This window comes from Tamandua tetradactyla, chromosome 2 (assembly GCF_023851605.1).
Source record: "Tamandua tetradactyla isolate mTamTet1 chromosome 2, mTamTet1.pri, whole genome shotgun sequence".
In the NCBI taxonomy this organism is placed as follows: Eukaryota; Metazoa; Chordata; class Mammalia; order Pilosa; family Myrmecophagidae; genus Tamandua; species Tamandua tetradactyla.
Window position 1 is genome coordinate 175,913,615 of NC_135328.1, and position 19,292 is coordinate 175,932,906.

Consider the following 19,292-nt stretch of genomic DNA (forward strand, 5'->3'; position numbering starts at 1 on the left):
TCACGTGAGACACTTTTATAAATTTAATATTTGCAAGTGTTCCCTGTGATTCTGTTCTCTAGAGAACCCTAACTAATAGAAGGTCCATCAATTTTTTTGATTTTCTCAAAGAGTCAACTTCTGGTTTTGTTGTTTCTCTTGATTGCTTTCATATTCTCAGTTTCATTTATTTGTGCTCTAATCTTTGTTATTTCTTTCCTTTTGCTTGTTTTGGGGTTAGTTTACTCTTCTTTCTCTAGTTCTTCCAAGTGAATAGTAATTCCTTGATTTTTGCTCTTTTTTCTTTTTTTTTTTAGATAGGCATTTAAGGGAATAAGTTTTCCTCAGTACTGTCTTTCCTGCATCCATAAATTCTGTGTTTAATATGTAATATTAAATATGTTGTGCTTTTGTTTTCATTTGCTGTGAGATATTTCCTCATTTCTCTTGTAATTTCTTCCTTGACCCACTGATTGTTTAATACTGTGTTGTTTAGCCTCCAAATGTTTTTTAATTTTCTGACCTTCTGCCGGTTATTGATTTCTAACTTCATTCCATTATGATACAAGAAAATGTTTTGGAAAATTTCAATCTTTTTAAATTTATTGAGACTTGCTTTGTGACCCAGCATATGGTTTATCCTTGAAAATGATCCATGAGCACTTGAGAAAAATGTGTATCCTGGTGTTCTGGGGTGTAATGTTCTGTAAATATTTGTTAAGTCTAGTTTGGTTATGGTATTATTCAAAATCTCTGCTTCCTTATTGATCCTTTGTCTGGATGTACTATCCATTGATGAGAGTGGTGAGTTGAAATCTCCAATTCTTATTGTAGAGATATCTACTTCTCCCTTCAGTGTTGTCAGTGTTCGCCTCATGTATTTTGGAGTGCTCTGGCTGAGTGCATAAATATTTATGATTGTTATTGTCTTCTTGTTGAGTTGTTCCCTTTATAAATATATGGTGTTCTTCTTTGTCTTTTAATTGTTTTACATTTGAAGTCTAATTTGTTGGATATTAGTATAGCCACTCCTACTCTTTTCTGATTGTTGTTTGCATGAAATGTCTTCCTCCAATCTTTCACTTTTAACCTATTATTGTCCTTGGGTATAAAGTGAGTCTCCTGTAGACAGCATATGGATGGGTCATGTTTTTAAATCCATTCTCCCCATCTATGTCTTTTGATTGAAGTGTTTAATCTGTTAACATTTAATGTTATTACTGTAAAGGCAGTACTTTCTTCTACCATTTTATATTTTTGTATTTTATATGTCACATATAATTTTTTTCTCTTTTTACCTTACTGATAGTGTTCATTTCTACACTCCTCTCCAGACCTCTCTTTCCTGCCTTTTCCTATCTGCCTGTAGTGCTCCCTTTAGTATTTCTTGCAGAACCAATCTTTTAGTCATAAATTCTCTCAGTGATTGACTGAAAATATTTTAATCTCTCCCTCATTTCTGAAGGACAGCTTTGCTGGGCATAGAATTCTTGGTTGGCAGTTTTCTCTTTTAGAATCTTAAATATATCATAGTTTCACCTCCATAGTTTCTTCTTTTTTAAAATTTTTTTTTACCACCTCCATAGTTTATGCTGAGAAATCCACACATAGTCTTAATGAGCTTCGCTTGTATGTGATGGATTGCTTTTTTCTTGCTGCTTTCAAAATTCTCTCTTTGTCTTTGACATTTGACAATGTGATTAGTAAGTATCTTGGAGTATGTCTATTTGAATCTATTCTGTTTGGGTATGTAATTTTTGGATCTGTAATTTTATGTTTTTCATAAGAGATGGGAAATTTTCAGTGATTATTTCCTCCATTAGTCATTCTCCTACTTTCCCCCCTCTTTCCTTCTGGGACACCCAGAGCACATATATTTCCGTGCTTCATGTTGTCATTCAATTCCCTTAGGCCCTGCTCATATTTTTCCATACTTTTCTCTATATTTTCTTTTGACATTGGATATCAGTTATCTGGTTCTCAAATCCTTTCTTCTACATCTTCAAATTTATTGTTGTAGGTTTCCATTTTTAAAAAATCTATTGTGCTTTTCATTCCTATACATTCTGATATTTCTTTTTCCTAAATTTTGAGTTCCTCTGTTTTCCCAATGTCTTCTTTATATCCTCCCTCAATTTGTTGATTTGATTTTTGATGAGATTTTGTATGCTTGTTTGAACATCCTGAATTGTTGTTTCAACTCCTATATTTCATTTGAAATGTTGGTGTTCCTTTGACTAGGCAATATATTCAATTTTCCTACTATGACTTGTTATTTTTTGCTGCATTTAGGATTTGATTTCCTTAATTAGTTTATTCTGACATAATTTTCACTCTTTTACCTAGATTTCTTGCTGGATGGCCTTGTTCTCTATCTGTTCTTTGACATTCAGTTCAACTTATTCTAGACCTCTAGCATAGATTCTGTTTAACTGATCAAAAATTTTCAGTCCTTGTTTTTCTTTTTCCTGCTCTGCCTATATGGAGCCTAATTTATGAGGCGGCTTCCTCAGATGTTATAGACCCAGTCATATTTCCCCAGGCTGAGCAGGCCCATGTCTCAGGAGGAAAGAGTAGCCAGCATTAGTTTTCCTTGAGGGTGAGACCCAGAAGGTTGTCAGACTTTCCTATGAAGCTTCTAGACTCTGTGTTTTTCCTATCCTGCCCGGCATGTAGTGCTTGTCTGCTTGTGCCTTCCACCAGCTTAAAGTTATGTGGTGCCTTTATTTTCAGCAGACTCTCCCTGTTAGGGTCATGTTTGAGACAGACATTAGGTAGTAGGATGGCTTTAATTGCTTCTATTTTCCAGCCCTGGGAGCCTGAATTCCTTGAAGGAGGGATCCCATTTGAGCTGGGTCCTGCCCCCCTTTTCTTTGGGAGCATACATCCTTTAGGAAATTAACCACTTTCACCTGTTTAGTTACTTTGTCTCTCAAACAAAGTAACTTGCCTCGGGGTATTTCTGGAGCCTGAGAGTGCTTCCAGTTCTATCTAATGGCTGTTAAGAAGTTTTAAAAAAAAAGCAAAAAAAGCCTTTTCAGAGCTGGACACTATGTCCCCTCCTTGGGCTTGGGGGACTCACACTTCCACCTGGTCCAGACCAATGTATGCTGTGTTGGGTCACTATTGTCCACCCAGACGTTGTTTTGTACCATTCCTGTCTATTTACTAGCTGCTCTGGAGTATGAACTAAATTTCACACCTCACTATACTGCCATCTTCCCTTATTATATTTTATTCTACTTATTCATATTTATATATTTACTCACTAGACTATGAGCTCAATAAATACTTGTGGAGTGAATGAATGAATGAGTAATCCTTTGAGGGATTCATGGAAGGGTTTTTTATCCCTCCTAACAAAAGAAGAAACCAAGGCTCTGAGAATTTAGATTGCTGACTTCATACATGATGAATCAGGACTTGGGACTAGGGCTACTGAGTTCACTTCCAGAGCTCTGCTCACCAACCCAGTTACTTCAGGTCAGAACTGAAGAAAAGACTGAGCCAAGTCCCAGGGAACATTTCAGAAACAGCTGGCGTAGGCAAGTTTGGAGTCAAACAGAAATGAATCAAAATCCTAACTCAAGCCATCAACAGTTGTAATCTCTCCATAACATGTTAATCCTCAGGCTCTCAGTCATTATCTTTAAAATAATGGTAATGATAAGCATTTGATGCTGAAGGAATACAGAATATTCAACAAAATTGATTGTATAGATCCAAAAATGGAAAGCAATGCTATCTGATGGCAGTACAATATTGTAAGTACACTGAACAAAGATGAGAGTGAGTATGTTTGGAAAAAGAAGGCTAGGGGCATGTATGACACCAGAAGAAAAGGTAGAAAATAAAGATTGGGATGGATAACTTTGCAAAACCTAGAGTGGTCAATGATGGTGAGTGAATGTACAAATAAAAGAACACTTTTACATGAAGGAGAACAAATGAATGTCAACATTGCAAGGTGTTGAAATGGTATGTTATATGGAAAAAATACAATCAATGTATCCAGTGGTGATATTTTGTGTATCTCTTTCATGAACTCATGCCATAAACTATCTTGATCATTGTAAATAGAGTCCTTAGTGCCTTTGAATCCATTCAGATTTGAGAACCAATACCAAAAAACTCAGAACCAACTCAGAAATTTTGTCTTTATGATTCTGTTTCTCAAGAACCACTCCCAGAACTGTTTAAAAAATTGAAAAAGTGATCAGACATTGAGCAGAGATATGAATGAAGCTGATCTGGATAGGACTAAGGATTATCAGAAGACTGAGTAAAGGATATCATCCATATTTTAAAACTTCAACTTCTGTGTGAGACTGTGCTGGTTTGAAATGATGTCTGTACCCTAGAAAAATCATGCTTTAATCCTAATCCCATTTTGTAAAGGCAGCCTTTCTTCCGATCCTTATTCAGCATGGTACGTTTGAAACTGTATTAGATCATCTCCCTGGAGATGTAATTTAATCAAGAGTGGTTGTTAAACTGGATTAGATGGAGGTGTATCTCCACCCATTTGGGTGGGTCTTGATTAGTTTCTGAAGTCCTATAAAAGAGGAAACATTTTGGAGAATGAAAGATTCTGAGAGAGCAGAGAACAACACAGCTACAAGAAGAGTCCACCAGCCAGCGACCTTTGGAGATGAAGAAGGAACATGCCTCCTGGGGAGCTTCATGAAACAGGAAGCCAGGAGAGAAGGTGACACCATGTTCACCACATGCCCTTCCAGCTGAGAGAGAAGCCCTGATTGTGTTTACCATGTGCCTTCTCACTTGAGAGAGAAACCCTGAACTTCATCGGCCTTCTTGAATCAAGGTATCTTTCCCTGGATGCCTTTGATTGGACATTTCTATAGGCTTCTTGTCATTGAGACATTTTCTTGGCCTAAGAACTATAAACCAGCAACTCATTAAATTTCCCTTTTTAAAAGCCATTCCATTTCTGGTATATTGCATTCTGGCAGCTAGCAAACTAGAACAGAGGCTAAAGAGGAGAGATGTTTATTTGGTACAAAATTTATATTTTGGGTAGTGCATTTCCTAATTTAACTTGTATGGTCAGTTTAATTGAACACCATAAATGCATAGAATCTTGAATAGGGCATGAGATTTTGTTGGTTTTTCCAGGTTAGTGTGATGCCCCAATAAATCCCAGAGTGATTTGAACAGTGAATAAAGAAGTATTCGCAAAGTCCCCTTGGGGGAATGGGGAGAAAGGAGGAAATATTCAGCTTCCCCATTTGAAGGGTTTCTGATATTCTTACAAGCAATGGGGAACCCAAATCAATAGGCTGATCCCTCAATCTTAGGGTTTGCCCCTATGAAACTTACAAAGGATAGGCTAAACCTACTTAAAATTTTGCGTAAGAGTCACCCCCAGAGAATCTTTTTTGTTGTTCAGATGTCACCTCTCTCTCTCTCTCTCTCTCTCTCTCTCTCTCTCTCTCTCTCTTTCAGCCAATATGGCAAGTGAACTCACTGCCCCACCTACATGGGACATGACTCCCAGGGGTGTAAATCTCCCTGGCAAAGTGGGACAGAAGTCCCGGGATGAGCCAGCACCTGGCATCAAGGGATTGAGAAAAACTTCTTGACCAAAAGGGGGAAGAGAGAAATGAGACAAAATAAAATTTCATTGGTTGAGAGATTTCAGAGTTAAGAGGTTATCCTGGAGGTTACTCTTACACATTATATAGATGTCCCGTTTTTATTTGTGGTGTATTGGAAACTGTAGAGCTGTGTTCCAGTAGCCTTGTTTCTTGAAGATGATTGTAGAATGATATAGCTTTTACAATGTGACTGTGTGATTGTGGAAAAAAAAAAAAAAAGAACCACTCCCGGTACCAAAATCTGTATTAGTCAGGGTTCTCTAAAAAAGCAGAACTGACAGGAGATGTATACATGTGTGTAGTGTGTGTACGTGTGTGTGTGTATTAAATAAATACTATGAGATTTTTTATATGAATTGGCTCATGTGACTGAGAGGATGGACAAATCCAAATTCCACAAAGCAGCCAGGGAAATCTTATGAAGGTTGATGAACTCCCTAGGAAAAGCTGGCTGGCTGAAATAGAGAAGGAAATTCTTCCTTCTGATAGCTGAAATCATCACTTTTCCCTTTAAAACCTTCAACTGATTGGCTGAGACTTCTCTCATTGTTGAAGGAAATCTCAATTGATTGTAAATATAATCAATCATAGACACAACTTATTGATGACTTAAGTCTGACACGCAGTAACAGTCAGTGCTTGCTTGACCTATTTCTGGATACCACAATTTAACCACATTTATTCATGAACTTAACCATCACAACAGCTTTAACGCAAAGTAAGGTTAAAAAAATTGTTTTTTTCTCAGCCTCAAATTAACTAAAGTTAATAATAGTAACTATTGCCATTAACCAACCATATCTAGCATTTTTACATTTCTGAACACATTTATTCTTCAAAGCTATCCTATTTTTCTGCTCTGGATCTATTATTCATAATTTAAATAAATGATGAGCAATATATTTGAAAACTAGGTTTATTTAAAACTTTGCCTTTTACTAGAGTAGTATAGCAGTAATATAACCAAATACTACCAACATACCCCTTAAATGTACTAAAACACTATTAGACCTAAAAATCATCCACCAAACTTTATTACAATCCTCTACCCAATTCCACCACTTACAAATAAACCCAAACCATCAAAAATAGGAGGTGGCTTTGAAGAAAAGCCTACAAAACCAATAATAAAAATAGTTCTTAACAAAAACACAATATATGTCATAGTACTTACATGAAATTTAATAATGACTATGATATGAAAATCCACAGTTGTCTTTCAGTTATAAGAAACTTTAATAGCTAAAATTGGAAAATTTCACCTATTAAGTAAAGTAATTAACCATCCATTTATTAATTTAGTCACTCCATAAAATATTTTATGATGATAAAATTTTGGCTCTTAGGACTTTGATTAGTTCTATACATGCTGATATAAATCAGACATAATTATTGTTTCCTCATCTGTTACATCTACTGAGATGTTTATTGGCTGAATTATCCAATAGTTTTAAGCCAGTGGAGCATCCATATTCATTATCTGACTTTTATTCATGTAGGCCAAAGATTGTACTATGGTTCATATACAGACTTAGAAACTTGAAACATTGGAATTACTTTACAATTCATGGTAATAGCAACACATTCATACGCTATGCTCTTTCAAAAGGACAAGTGTCCCTTTGAGGAGCTACAGTATTTACAAATAGATGATCAGCTATTCCATATATTGGAACTAATTTAGTTGAATGTATTTGAGGGGGGTTCTCAGTAGACAAAGCTACCCTCACACAACTTTTTGCTTTTCATTTTGTTTTACCATTCATGAATCCAGCCCTAGTTATTATTCACCTATTATTTTTACATGAAACTGGGTAAAACCCATCAGGACCATCATCTGACACAGTTACAATTCCGTTTCACCCCTACTAAACAATAAAAGATATCCTAGGATTATTTTTCTCAGCTCTATTTCTACTAGTGCTAGTTTTATGTTCTTTCAGTGTATTAGGAGTCCCAGACAATTATATCTCAGCAAAGTCTCTGAATATACCCCTACATACTAAACCAGAATAACATGTTCTATTTGCCTATGCAATTTTATAATCTATTATTTAAAAGCTAGAAGTCTTCTTTTTTCTATTTTAATCTTATCAATTGTTCCATTATTACATTTATCAAAACATTAGAGCTTAATGTTCTCTCAGTCAATATTTATTCTGAATTTTAGTAGAACTACTGATGATGATATGAATTGAAGGCTGAGCATCCTTTTATTATCACTGGTTAATTAGCTTCAATTCTATATTTTCCCCTATCTTTGTATTCATACTCCTTACAAGCCTAAATGAAAATATTCTTCTAAAATGAAGAGTCCTTGTGATATAATTATTCCTTCAGCCTTGTAAACCAAAATGGAAAAACTTTCTCTCCAGGATAATCAGAGAAGAAGCTTTTGGTGCCACCATCACTTTCTAAAGCTAAAACTCTATTTAAAATAATTCCTGAATTTTCATTTTTCTACATAAATACATTCAACTTCATACATTTTGTACTATTTGTACATACAATATTGTACTATTTCAATATTGACATAGTACAATACTGTACTATGTCAGTATTGAAGTAATAATAACAATAATTCATAAACAATCATGCATTCAGTGATTTTCCACATTATGTATGTACTAGTACTGCATATGCTTAACCACACATAGTACTTCTCTAGAATACATTAATATAACTATGTACAAGATACTATTAACATTACAAAAAACATTAGTTTTAATCATGCATGATATTACTGTCCATATGGATAATCTTTATCAATGGTATTCTTAATTTTACATGAGACATACAATCCTTAATCATGATTAGTACATTCTATTTTTTAGGTCTTCACTAACATTCGTATTTCCTCCATTATTTTTACTTAATTATCAAGTTTTGAGAAACTAGTGACCCACTTAGGTAATGCCTCTCTTCTCACTTCAGGTCCATTAATCATGGGATGGGCTCTAGAATGAAATTATATCTGGCATTTCTCCAGGGTCGTCTCACCTAGTTTCATCCACTCATTTCCTTTTAGGAAGAATCTTGATGGACTAATAACTAGTCAGTCGAAGATCACACATACCTGTGGTACCATGCACTGGTATTTTAAAATTTTACATATATTGTGACTCAACTATGGCTGTCTATCAGTCAGGTTCTCCAGAGAAAGAAAATCTATAGGATATATCTATATCAACAGGATATATATATCTACATATACAGTATGTGCCCTTCGATAGTACATATGTTAACAGTACACACACATGTAGGGACAGAGAGCAAGAGAGAGATTTTAAGAGATTAGCCAGCAAATCTGAAATTTATAGGAGAGGCTGGTAGGCTGGAAATTCAGAGTGATGTTGTAATACTGAGGCAGAAAGTTTTCTTTTCCAGGAAACCTCAGGTTTTTTTGCTCTAAAACCTTCAACTTATGAGGCCCACCACATTATCGAGGGTCATCTCCTTTACTCAAAGTCAAAGAGTTGTAAATGCTAACCACATCTACAAAATACCTTTACAAGGACTGTTCTAGTTTGCTAGCTGCCGGAATGCAACACACCAGAGATGGATTGGCTTTTAATAAAAGGGGATTTATTTTGTTGGTTCTTCAGAGGAAAGGCAGCTAACTTTCCACTGAGGTTCTTTCTTACGTGGAAGGCACAAGATGGTCTCTGCTGGCCTTCTCTCCAGGCCCCTGGGTTCCAACAACTTTCCCTGGGGTGACTTCTTTCTGCATCTCCAAAGGCCTGGGCTGAGCTGCAAGTGCTGAGATAAGGAATGCCGAGCTGCTTAGCTGTGCTACATTGCTATCTCTCATTTAAGCACCAGCCAATTAAGTCAAACGTCACTCATTGCAGCAGACACACCTTCTAGCCGACTGCAGATGTAATTAGCAACAGATGAGGTTCACGTACCGTTGGCTTATGTCCGCAGCAACAAGACTAGGTATGCTCACCTGGCCAAGTTGACAACTGAATCTCACTAACACAAGGACATATAAGCTAGTATTTGACCAAACCCACCTGGATACCTGGATGGCCTTGCACAGTTGACATAAAAATCAACATCAAAGCTATCAAAGATTGTCACACAATCAAGAAATATGTAGCTGAGCTTAAATCGAATATTATCTGCAACATCCTAAGTAATGTATTAATCAGTCAATTCTTGCGGAACATAAGAATTTCTACTTATAAAATTTAACTCCACACATACACATACATGCATGCATGCACACATATATGCAAAAATACACACATATACGCATATTCATACTTACTCATAGACACATTTATAAATAATAGTTATATTTTTATGAATTTATCATGACATTAAGTTAATGATGCAAACCCCATCCCTCCCTAGATTGTTGTTGGTTTTTTTTACTTTTTTCTTGTCATGACATATATACAACATAAAATTTTACATTTGAATTGTTTTTAATGTAGAATTCAGTGGTATTAATTACATTCATAATACTGGCCTACCATCACCACCATCCGTTTTTCTAAAACTTTCTCATCACCCCAAATAGAACATTTTTAACTTGTCAAACCTCAAAAGCCAAGGTAATATTTATAAATTATTTATAGCAAGGCTTTAAACAGAAATTTTATTTTTAAAAAATTCTTAGCTCCTAAAAAAAGTTTTAGTTCCAATATCACCCCATTAAGCAATTTTTTTTCCATTAGGCAAATTTTAAAACACCAAAATTTAAAAAAAATTTAGGCTTGATAGGCTAGAAAGTTTCCCATTTTCAATAATTTATTTTTGCCTTCCACCATAGTAACATAGCACTTAAAAACATAGAATTTTCCTCATGAGGAATTTTTCAAGATTTAGTTTTTAACTAATATAGCTTAATAATAAACAAGCCACTGAAAATGCCTAAATGAGTTCATGGTAGTTCTGACTCAGTTCTGGACTTTTGGTTAATTTTTAGTAAAATTGCACGTGCAAGTATCTGTATCCCAGTGAGAATGCCCTCTAGATCATAAAGATCAAAAGCAGTGGCATTAAGCACACACTATCAAAGTAATTCAGAAAGTTGTGCTCAACCACACTCCCATGGGAAATAGCAGGGATAAAAATCAAGCAATCAATGAAAGTTTGACTAATTTATACTAAGCACTATCTTAAGGGTTAATAAATTTCATGCCAACCATTGTAGCCACATGGTTAACCCAAATTCAGAAATTTGTAAAGTATGTTTAGGAAAACCGATAACTAAAGTTAAATTTTAGTTAAGCCATAAAAAGCTGCAACTTAACTAAAAATAGCCATGAAAGTCACTTTAATATTTCTGAATATACTATAGCTAAGACTCAAACTGGAATTAGATATTCCACTATGCTTAGCCCTAAACCTGAATAATTTATAAAGAATATTGTTCGTTGTGCTTAAATTCCTTCAGGTAATACTGTTCTATAATTAATAAGCCCTAGTAAAACTTAATAGCACTTGCTAATTTGGCCTATATGCTACCATCTTCAACAAACTATAAAAAGCCTTTCAGTAAGTATAATTATTTCCATAAAAACAATAGGAAAAGGTGTACCCTCTGTAGTGAAAAGAAATGGGCTACAATTTCTATTTTAAAGAGTATTTAAATGAAAGTCTTTATGACATTAAAGACCAAAGGAAGATTTTGTAATATATTAAGAAGAAGGAGCTTAATTGAATTAGTCCATGAAGCCAGCATACCTCCTATCACCCTCCTCAAATATTTTATTAAATAAAAATGTTAATTATCAATTATTAGAGGAGATAAAATATAACAAGGTAAGCATACTGGAAAGTGTGCTTGGATAAATCAAAGTGTAGCTTAACTTAAAGCACCCTAGTTACACCCAGGAGACTTCACCAATTTCAACTAAGCTAACCCAAATGTATTAAAAATTAAATCAAAATATTCATTTACAAATGAAAGTAAAGGAGATAGAAATCATACTAGGTGCTATAGAAAAACATACTGTAAAGGGAAGATGAAAGAATACTTTAGAAAAAAAGCAAAGATTTAACCTTTTACCTTGTATGTAACAAATTAACTAAAACATTTTAACACAGTGTACTTTAGTTGAACATCCCCAAAACTGGGTTTACTTACAAACAGTTTTAGAACAACTCATCTATGTGGCAATATAGAGAGAAAATTTATAAATCGAGCTGAAAAGCCAGTTGAACCTGGGTGATAGCTGGTTATTCAGAACAGAAGTTTATTTCAACCTTACATTCATCTTGAAAAATAGCTAGACTTAATGATTATTTAAAAATTATTGCAAAGCCTTACAGCGCTTTTGAAGCAAGAAGCAACTTTTCCTTAGAAAGTAAATGTTTACTGCTGCATAGTTGGAAAAGCAGCTATTCATGACGGGAGCATTCAAGTGCAGTGATCCTGTTGATTGCTGTAACTGTTTACACACAACCCCCCTTCCCCACTAACTTTTCACCAGCTTTATGGTCACTCTCCAGCACACCCGCCCCCCAGGGACACTGACCCTTTGCCTTACTTAGCTTGGGACCTGCTTTTTACCCACACCACTAAGAGTACTAGTGAAGGACCTTTGCAGTCAGAGAGTTCTGTGCTTGAATTCCGATTGTGACACTTTCATTCCCTCACTGAGTGCTCAGTTTCTTATTTATAATTGATCTCATAATGTCTGATAATAGCTAACATTTATTGAGCACTAACTATGTTCTAGTTACTTGGCAAAGAATTTTACATATTTCTCACAACAACTCTACAAAATAGATTAAAAAATTTTTTGCAGCCTTATTGAGTTATCCTTGATTCACAATAAATTTTACATACTTGAAATGTACAATATGATGTTTTGACATAGGTGTACTTCCATCACCACAACCAAGATAATGGACTTATCTGTCACCCCCAAAAGATTCCTTGGTGAGGTGGCAATTTGAAGAGTGGGGGGAACAGGGTTTCAGGCAGAAGGACAGACAAATGCAAAGGCCCTGAGGCAGGAGTAAGGTTGGTGATCCTAGGAGCAGAGAGGTGTCCAGGGAGAATGTGATGGGAGATGAAGTCCTAGGTAGGTAGGAGCCCCCTGCCACCTAAGGCCTTGTCGGCCTAAGAGGCTCAGGTTTTAATCCAAGAGCTTCCTTGACACCCTCATTGAGCAGTCACACTGTACCTGGCCCCCAGAACTCCCTAACCCTGTTCTCGGCAGAGGTTCTTCTGAGAAACCAACCCATATGGGGCTGAAGTGATTTACATTGTAACTGGGGCCCTCAATACCTTGTCCCAAAGAAGTAACTAATGGAATTTACCACCAATAGTGGCTGGGGGAAAGTTGGTACCTAGAGCCTTGATCAACCTTTCTTTGGATCTCTGTGTTCTCAGACTTCATTGAGGTCAGTATGCTGGTTTCTTAATAATTCTGCATTGTAAATTATAATTTGAGGATAGGGGTGACTTTGGCCCCCTCAAATCTTCCAGGGCTCTGTCCATGGGCATGGCTAGTGCTTCATAACCCCCACTCCTGCCTGATTGCCAAAGACCTGACCACACCTGGGAGAAGGAGGGTCTGTAACAGGAAAAACAATTATCAACCCACTTAGAACAAATCCCTTTACAACAGACAGTTCTGGGAAGCAGAAAGCAGGTTCTGAAATAGCCAAGGAGTGGGGCTAAAAAAATATTTAAAAATAGATTTTTTTAAAATCTGCGTATTATATGGAAGAAAACTAGCAGCTTGTCCAGGGTCACCTTTTTGGTAAAGTGGTGGAGCTGGTATTCTGCTTCTCTTCAACATTGGACAGACAGATTAGCATGTGTCTTGGGAACGGCCTATTTGGATTTATTCTATTCGAAGTTCATTGAGCTTCTTTCACTTGCATATTTATGTCTCATATAAAGGTTGGGAAGTTTTCCCCCATTATATCCTCATCTAGTCTTCCTAACTCTTTACTCTTCTCTTCTCCTTCTGGGACACCAATGATTCCTGTATTTGTGTACTTTGTTTTGTCCATCATTTCCCTAAGATCTAATTCAAAATTTTCCATCTTTTTTGCCATTTGCTGTTTTGAGTGTTCAAAATCAGTTATACTGTCCTCTAATTCACTTACTCCTTCTGTCTCTTCAAATCTGCTGTTGTGCGTCTCTGGTAGGTCTTTTTATTTGGTCTATAGCATCCTTTATCTCTGTGATATCTGTTATTTTTCTATTTATTCTTTCAAACTCCTCTTTATGCTCTTCTACCTATGAAGAGGTCTTCTATCTATGTCTTCTTGATCTCCTTTATGTCATTAGCCATCCCACTGATTTTTACTAGAGTTATATGAGCATCTTTGATTAGTTGTTCCAATATCTATTCTCCTCTCGTGTTTTAATTTGGACGTTAGGCTGGGCTATATCTGTCTGTAGCATGGTATGTTTAGTGATTTTCTGCTGTCTTCGTAGCATGTAAATGTCTTGACTGTAAATAGCTTTACTTTGGAAGTGGATTCCTTTCAGTAGTCTAAAGCCTTGTGTGTGCGGGATGGATGTGGAGCAGGATGCAGGGTGTGGGGTCAGGCACAACAGTGGGGTGATGCGCTGTAGCACAGGTTTAGGCACAGGTTGGAGATGTTACGCTGGTGCGTGTGAGTGGGGCACCCAGTGTCAGGGCAGGTGTGGTTGTGCAGGTGCATGGGTCTGGAGGGTGGGACTCTAACGTGTGCTGGTCTAGGGCAAGTGGCCCTCTGTGCGCATGCATAGAGCTCAGGGCAGTGGGTCCGCATTGCACCTGCATGGGCTGGGGAGGATGTGGTTCAGCTGTGCATGTCAGCAGTTGCCCAGAGCTGGGGTGTGTGACTGGGGGCTGTGTGCAAGTGTGGATCTGGGAGGGCCGTAAACTGATGTACCTGTGTGCAGAGCTCAGGGAGGGCAGGGTGGGGTTCCACGACTGTATGGGCTCGGGGTGGGTGTAGCCTGGGTATGGAGGTTAGCACCCACAGCCTTTTTCATGCTTTGAACTGCCTGAAGGGAGCAGGGACTGGGAGATAGGGCTCAGGAGGGATGGGGCAAGATTGCATTTTAGCAGGGGAGGTGGGTTGGACTGGGCAGGCCTGCTTGTGCTAGGGATGGGGTTATGGGGCAGGTACCCATGGGAGGGGTTGGTGGGGCAAGGTGGGTGATGGGGTTCAGGTATGTGGGGTGTGGGGTGAGTCATGGGTTGCAGGGCTGCGCTGGTGAGGGTAGCACATTCAAGGAAAGGGGCTTGGCTTACTTCCTAATTCTTGTCTCCCTGTCCGTGCACTTCTGAGGGCTCCCGGCTTCCATGTTAGGCTGTTTGCACCAGCCTGATGGCCTCAGGTTCTCTGTTTCTCAGTTTCTCAGCTTTTGCAGCCAGGACTGCCCTATATGGTGCAGAAGACTCTCCCAGGTCACTTACACCCTGGAATCACCTTCTCAATCACCCTCCTGTCCCTTCTCTAGTTGTTCCTTGGAGCCGGGTTGAACTCAATCTATCCTATTCCGCCATCTTCCCAGAACTTAGTGATATTTCCTTTTGAAAGATCCAGCCGAGAATATTGGCTAGGACTCCAGCCATGTGCTTTATTCTTTCTGGGTGGGGGTGGGGGGAGGGAATTGCCATCCTTGCCAGCATCTCTATTGGAATGGGGCAGGTATTCAAAGCAGGCAGTCTGGCTCCAGAGACTTTCTGTTAATCATTAAGCTAAAGGAGATAAGGATTACAGTCCATACATGGTGGCAGCCAAGTTTTGGGGGGTGGGAGTGGGGCGGGGGGTAGGCATTTCACCTTGCCATGATTTATGAATTGTTTCCAAGTATTTTATAGCAGGATGGTGTTTCAGATGATCAACCTCACATATTTGTATAAATGCAACTCTTACATCCAGAGCGGCTTTTTTTAGAAAGTTCAGGGCAAACCATGGGGCAAAGTTTAGTGAAGTCACTGAAAATGATGTTTATGGAGAATTTCCTTTTGATATTTTGCTTTTGCTGTCCCTTTACTATATATTTTTTAATTTCCAAAATTTTCAAGCATTATGTAAGCACCAAGCAAAAATTCCCTCTTCTCCCATCCCAACTCCTTGTGACCTTTATTCTACTTTCTTCCTCTGTGAATTTGTTATTTCTAAATATTTCATGTGAGTGAAATCATACAATATTTGTCCTTATGTGCCTTGCTTATTTCACTCAACATATCTTCAAGGTTTATTCATGTCATAGTATATATCAGGATTTCATTCCTTTTTACAGCTGAATAATATTCTGTTGTGTCTATGAACCATATATTGTTTGTGCATTCATCTATTGATGAACTTGTGTCGTTTCTTGCTTCTGCCTGTTGTGAATAGTACTGCTATGAGCATTGATATTTACGTTTCTGTTCAAGATCCTGTCTTCAATTTTATGCTTGGGGGGGTATATATTAAGGAATAGAATTGCTAGGTCACAGGTAATTCTGTATTTAACTCTTTTGAGATACTGACATACTACTTTCTATAGTGACTGCACCATTTTACATTCACACCAGGGCTTTCAATTTCTCCACACATCTTTAACAGTTTTGATTTTCCGCTTTTTAAAAATAATAGCAATCCTTGTGGGTGTGAAGGGTCATCTCATCATGGTTTTAATTTGCATTTCTCTAATGACTAATAATGTGGAGCAACTTTTCATATATTTATCAGCCATCTGTATATCTTCTTTGGATAAATGTCTGTTCAAATCCTGTGCCCATTTTTTAACTTGGTTTATTTGTCTCTTTGTTATTGTATTGTAGCAGTTCTTTACAAGTTCTGGGTATTGAGCCCTTATTATATATGTGATTTGCAATTATTTTCTCCCATTCTGTAAGTTATCTTCATACTTTCTTGGTAATGTCCTTTGAGGTACCGAAGTCCAATGTGTCTACTTTTTCTTTTGTTGCTGAAGCTTTGAGTGCACATCTAAGAACCCATTGCCAAATCCAAGGCCATGAAGGTTTGCTTCTATGATATTATGTGAGAGATTTATGGTTTTAGCCCTTATATTTAGGTCACTGGTCTATTTTCAGTTAATTTAAAATATGTTATGAGTTGGGGTCAAACGTCATTCTTTTGTATTTGGAAATTCCATTTTCCCAGCACCATTTTTGGAGGAGATTATTCTTTCCCCATTGCATGCGCTTGGCACTCTTGTTGAAAATCAGTTGGCCATGGATTTATTGGTTTATTTACTGGCTTAAGATTCTGTTTCATGGCCTAAATGTTTGTATTTATGCTAGTTCCACATTGTTTTGTAGTGAGTTTTGAAATCAGGGAGTGTCTCCCAACTTTGCTCTTTCTATTTCAAAATTGTTTTGGCAATTATAGGGCCTCTGGCAATGATATGTGACTTTTGGTGCCACTGTCTAAAAAGAAAATTAATATTTTATTCCTGGATGCTTCCTGGTTTAGTTTACAGCCAAAAGAAAGACAGAGAGAGGGGAACAGTACCAAAAACTTGAAGCGGTTCCTCCTGTGGGTAGATCACCCAGGGACTTGTTGCATTCCGGGTCTTAATAAAGATGAGTTTGATGCAGATGCAATCTACCGTATCTTGTTTATTTTTACTCCTCTACAAACAGTGTGTGTCCCAGGTAAAGAACTATTTAACCTAAATATTTGCTTACTTTTATAATCTGAGGGGAGGCATAGGATTGCCAAGCTTGTCTTTGGTCAGAGGAACTATATATCACCACTTCCTACCTACAGTGAAGGAGAGAGGCAAGTTCTGAGAAAGTGAGATAGTAGATCAGTAAGGAAGTAGGCACACTTCCCAATTCCTTCTATAAAGCCAGCATTATCCTGATACCAAAGCCTGATAAAGATATCACAAGAAAAGAAAACCACAGACCAACTTCTATTATGAATAGGGATTTTAAAATCCTTAACAAAATACTGGCAAGCCAAATTTAATAGCATATTAAAAAGATTATTAACTATGACCAAGTGGGATATATTCCAGGAGTGCAAGTGTGGCTCAACATATGAAAATCAATGTAGTATACCATCTAACTAGAATGAAGGGGAAAAAGACATGATTTTTCTCAAAAGTTGCAAAAAAAAAAAATAGCATTTGACAAATTCCAGCACTCTTTTCTGATAAAAGCATTCTGAAACTAAGAAGAGAACTTTCTCAATGTGATATAGGTCAATTATGAAAAACCCACAACTAACAATACACACAACAATAAAAGACTCAAAACCTTTCTCATCAAATCAGGAACAAGACAGGGATGGCTGCCTTTATTACTGCTGGTAGATATTCTACTAGAAGTTCTAGCCAGAGCAATTAGACAAGAAAAAGAAAAAATATATATCCAAATTGTAAAGGAAGAGTAAAGCTATCTCTATTTGTAGATGGCATGATCTAATATGTAGAAAATTCAAAGCATTCCACAAGAACACTACTAGAGCTAATACACAATCTCAGCAAAAGTAGCAATGTGCAAGATCAACTATGCAAAATTTAATTGTGCTCCTATATACTGGCAATGAACAATCTGAAGAGGAAATTGAGAAAATGATTCACTTATAATAGCATCTAAAAGAATAAAATACTTAGGAATAAATATAACCAAGGATATAGAAGACATACACTCAAAACTACAAAACACTGCTGAAAGAAATTGAAGAACACCTAAACAAAGGGCCAAGATATCCCGTGATAATGGATTGAAAAACTTAATGTTGCCAAGTTATCAATATTATACAAAGTGACCTACAAATCCAGTGCAATCCCTATCAAATTTCTAGCAGGCTCTTTTTTTTTTTAAGAATGGAAAAACCAATCCTCAAATTCATATGGAACTTACAAGGAGCCCTGAATAGCCAAAACAATTTTGAAAAAGAACAAAGTTGGAGGTCACACATCCTGAATTTAAATTGTGCTACAAAGGTACAGTAATCAAAACTGTGGTACTGGCACAAGAACAGACATAATAACCAATTAAATAGAATTGAGAGTTCAGAAAAAACCCTCACCATCTATGGCCAATTGAGTCTTGAGAAGGGTTTAAAATCCACTCCTTGGTGAAAGAATAGTCTCTTAAACAAACGGTGCTGGGAAAACTGTGTGAAGGAAAAATAGAGTAACTTGGGCAAAGAGACTTAAAATGGAGTTGGAGAACTATGTATGTAAAAGGCCCTGATACGAACCCCCAAACCGTGAAACTAGCTTTTTATATGTGAAACCTAAGCAGCTAACAAAACCATTCACTTTCTGAAAGAGTGGGAAAAACCTATTTCTGAGACCCTCACCCTAACCAATTTATTTATTTTTTTCTTCCTCTTTTTCCCTTTAAAAACTCTTGCCTGACACACCCAACTTGGGACACATTTTAGGTTGCTCCCTAAATCTGTGCTCCCTGAATTGCAATTCTAAGACCCCAAATAAACGTGTTTAATGCTTCACAGCTCAGTTCATTATTTCTTGGTTGACAACTTTATATACCCATGAGAAAGAATGAAAGTAGCTGCCTACCTTACACCATATACAAAAGTTAACTAGTAGCATTATTCACAGTAGCCAAAAGTTGGAAGCATCCTAAATGTCCATCAACAGATTATTGAATAAGCAAAACATTGTATATACATACAATGTAATATTATTTAGTACAAAAAGGAATAAAGTTTTGATACATGATACAACTTGAAGACATCATGTTGAATGAAATAAACCAGACCAAAAACGACAAACACGGTATGATC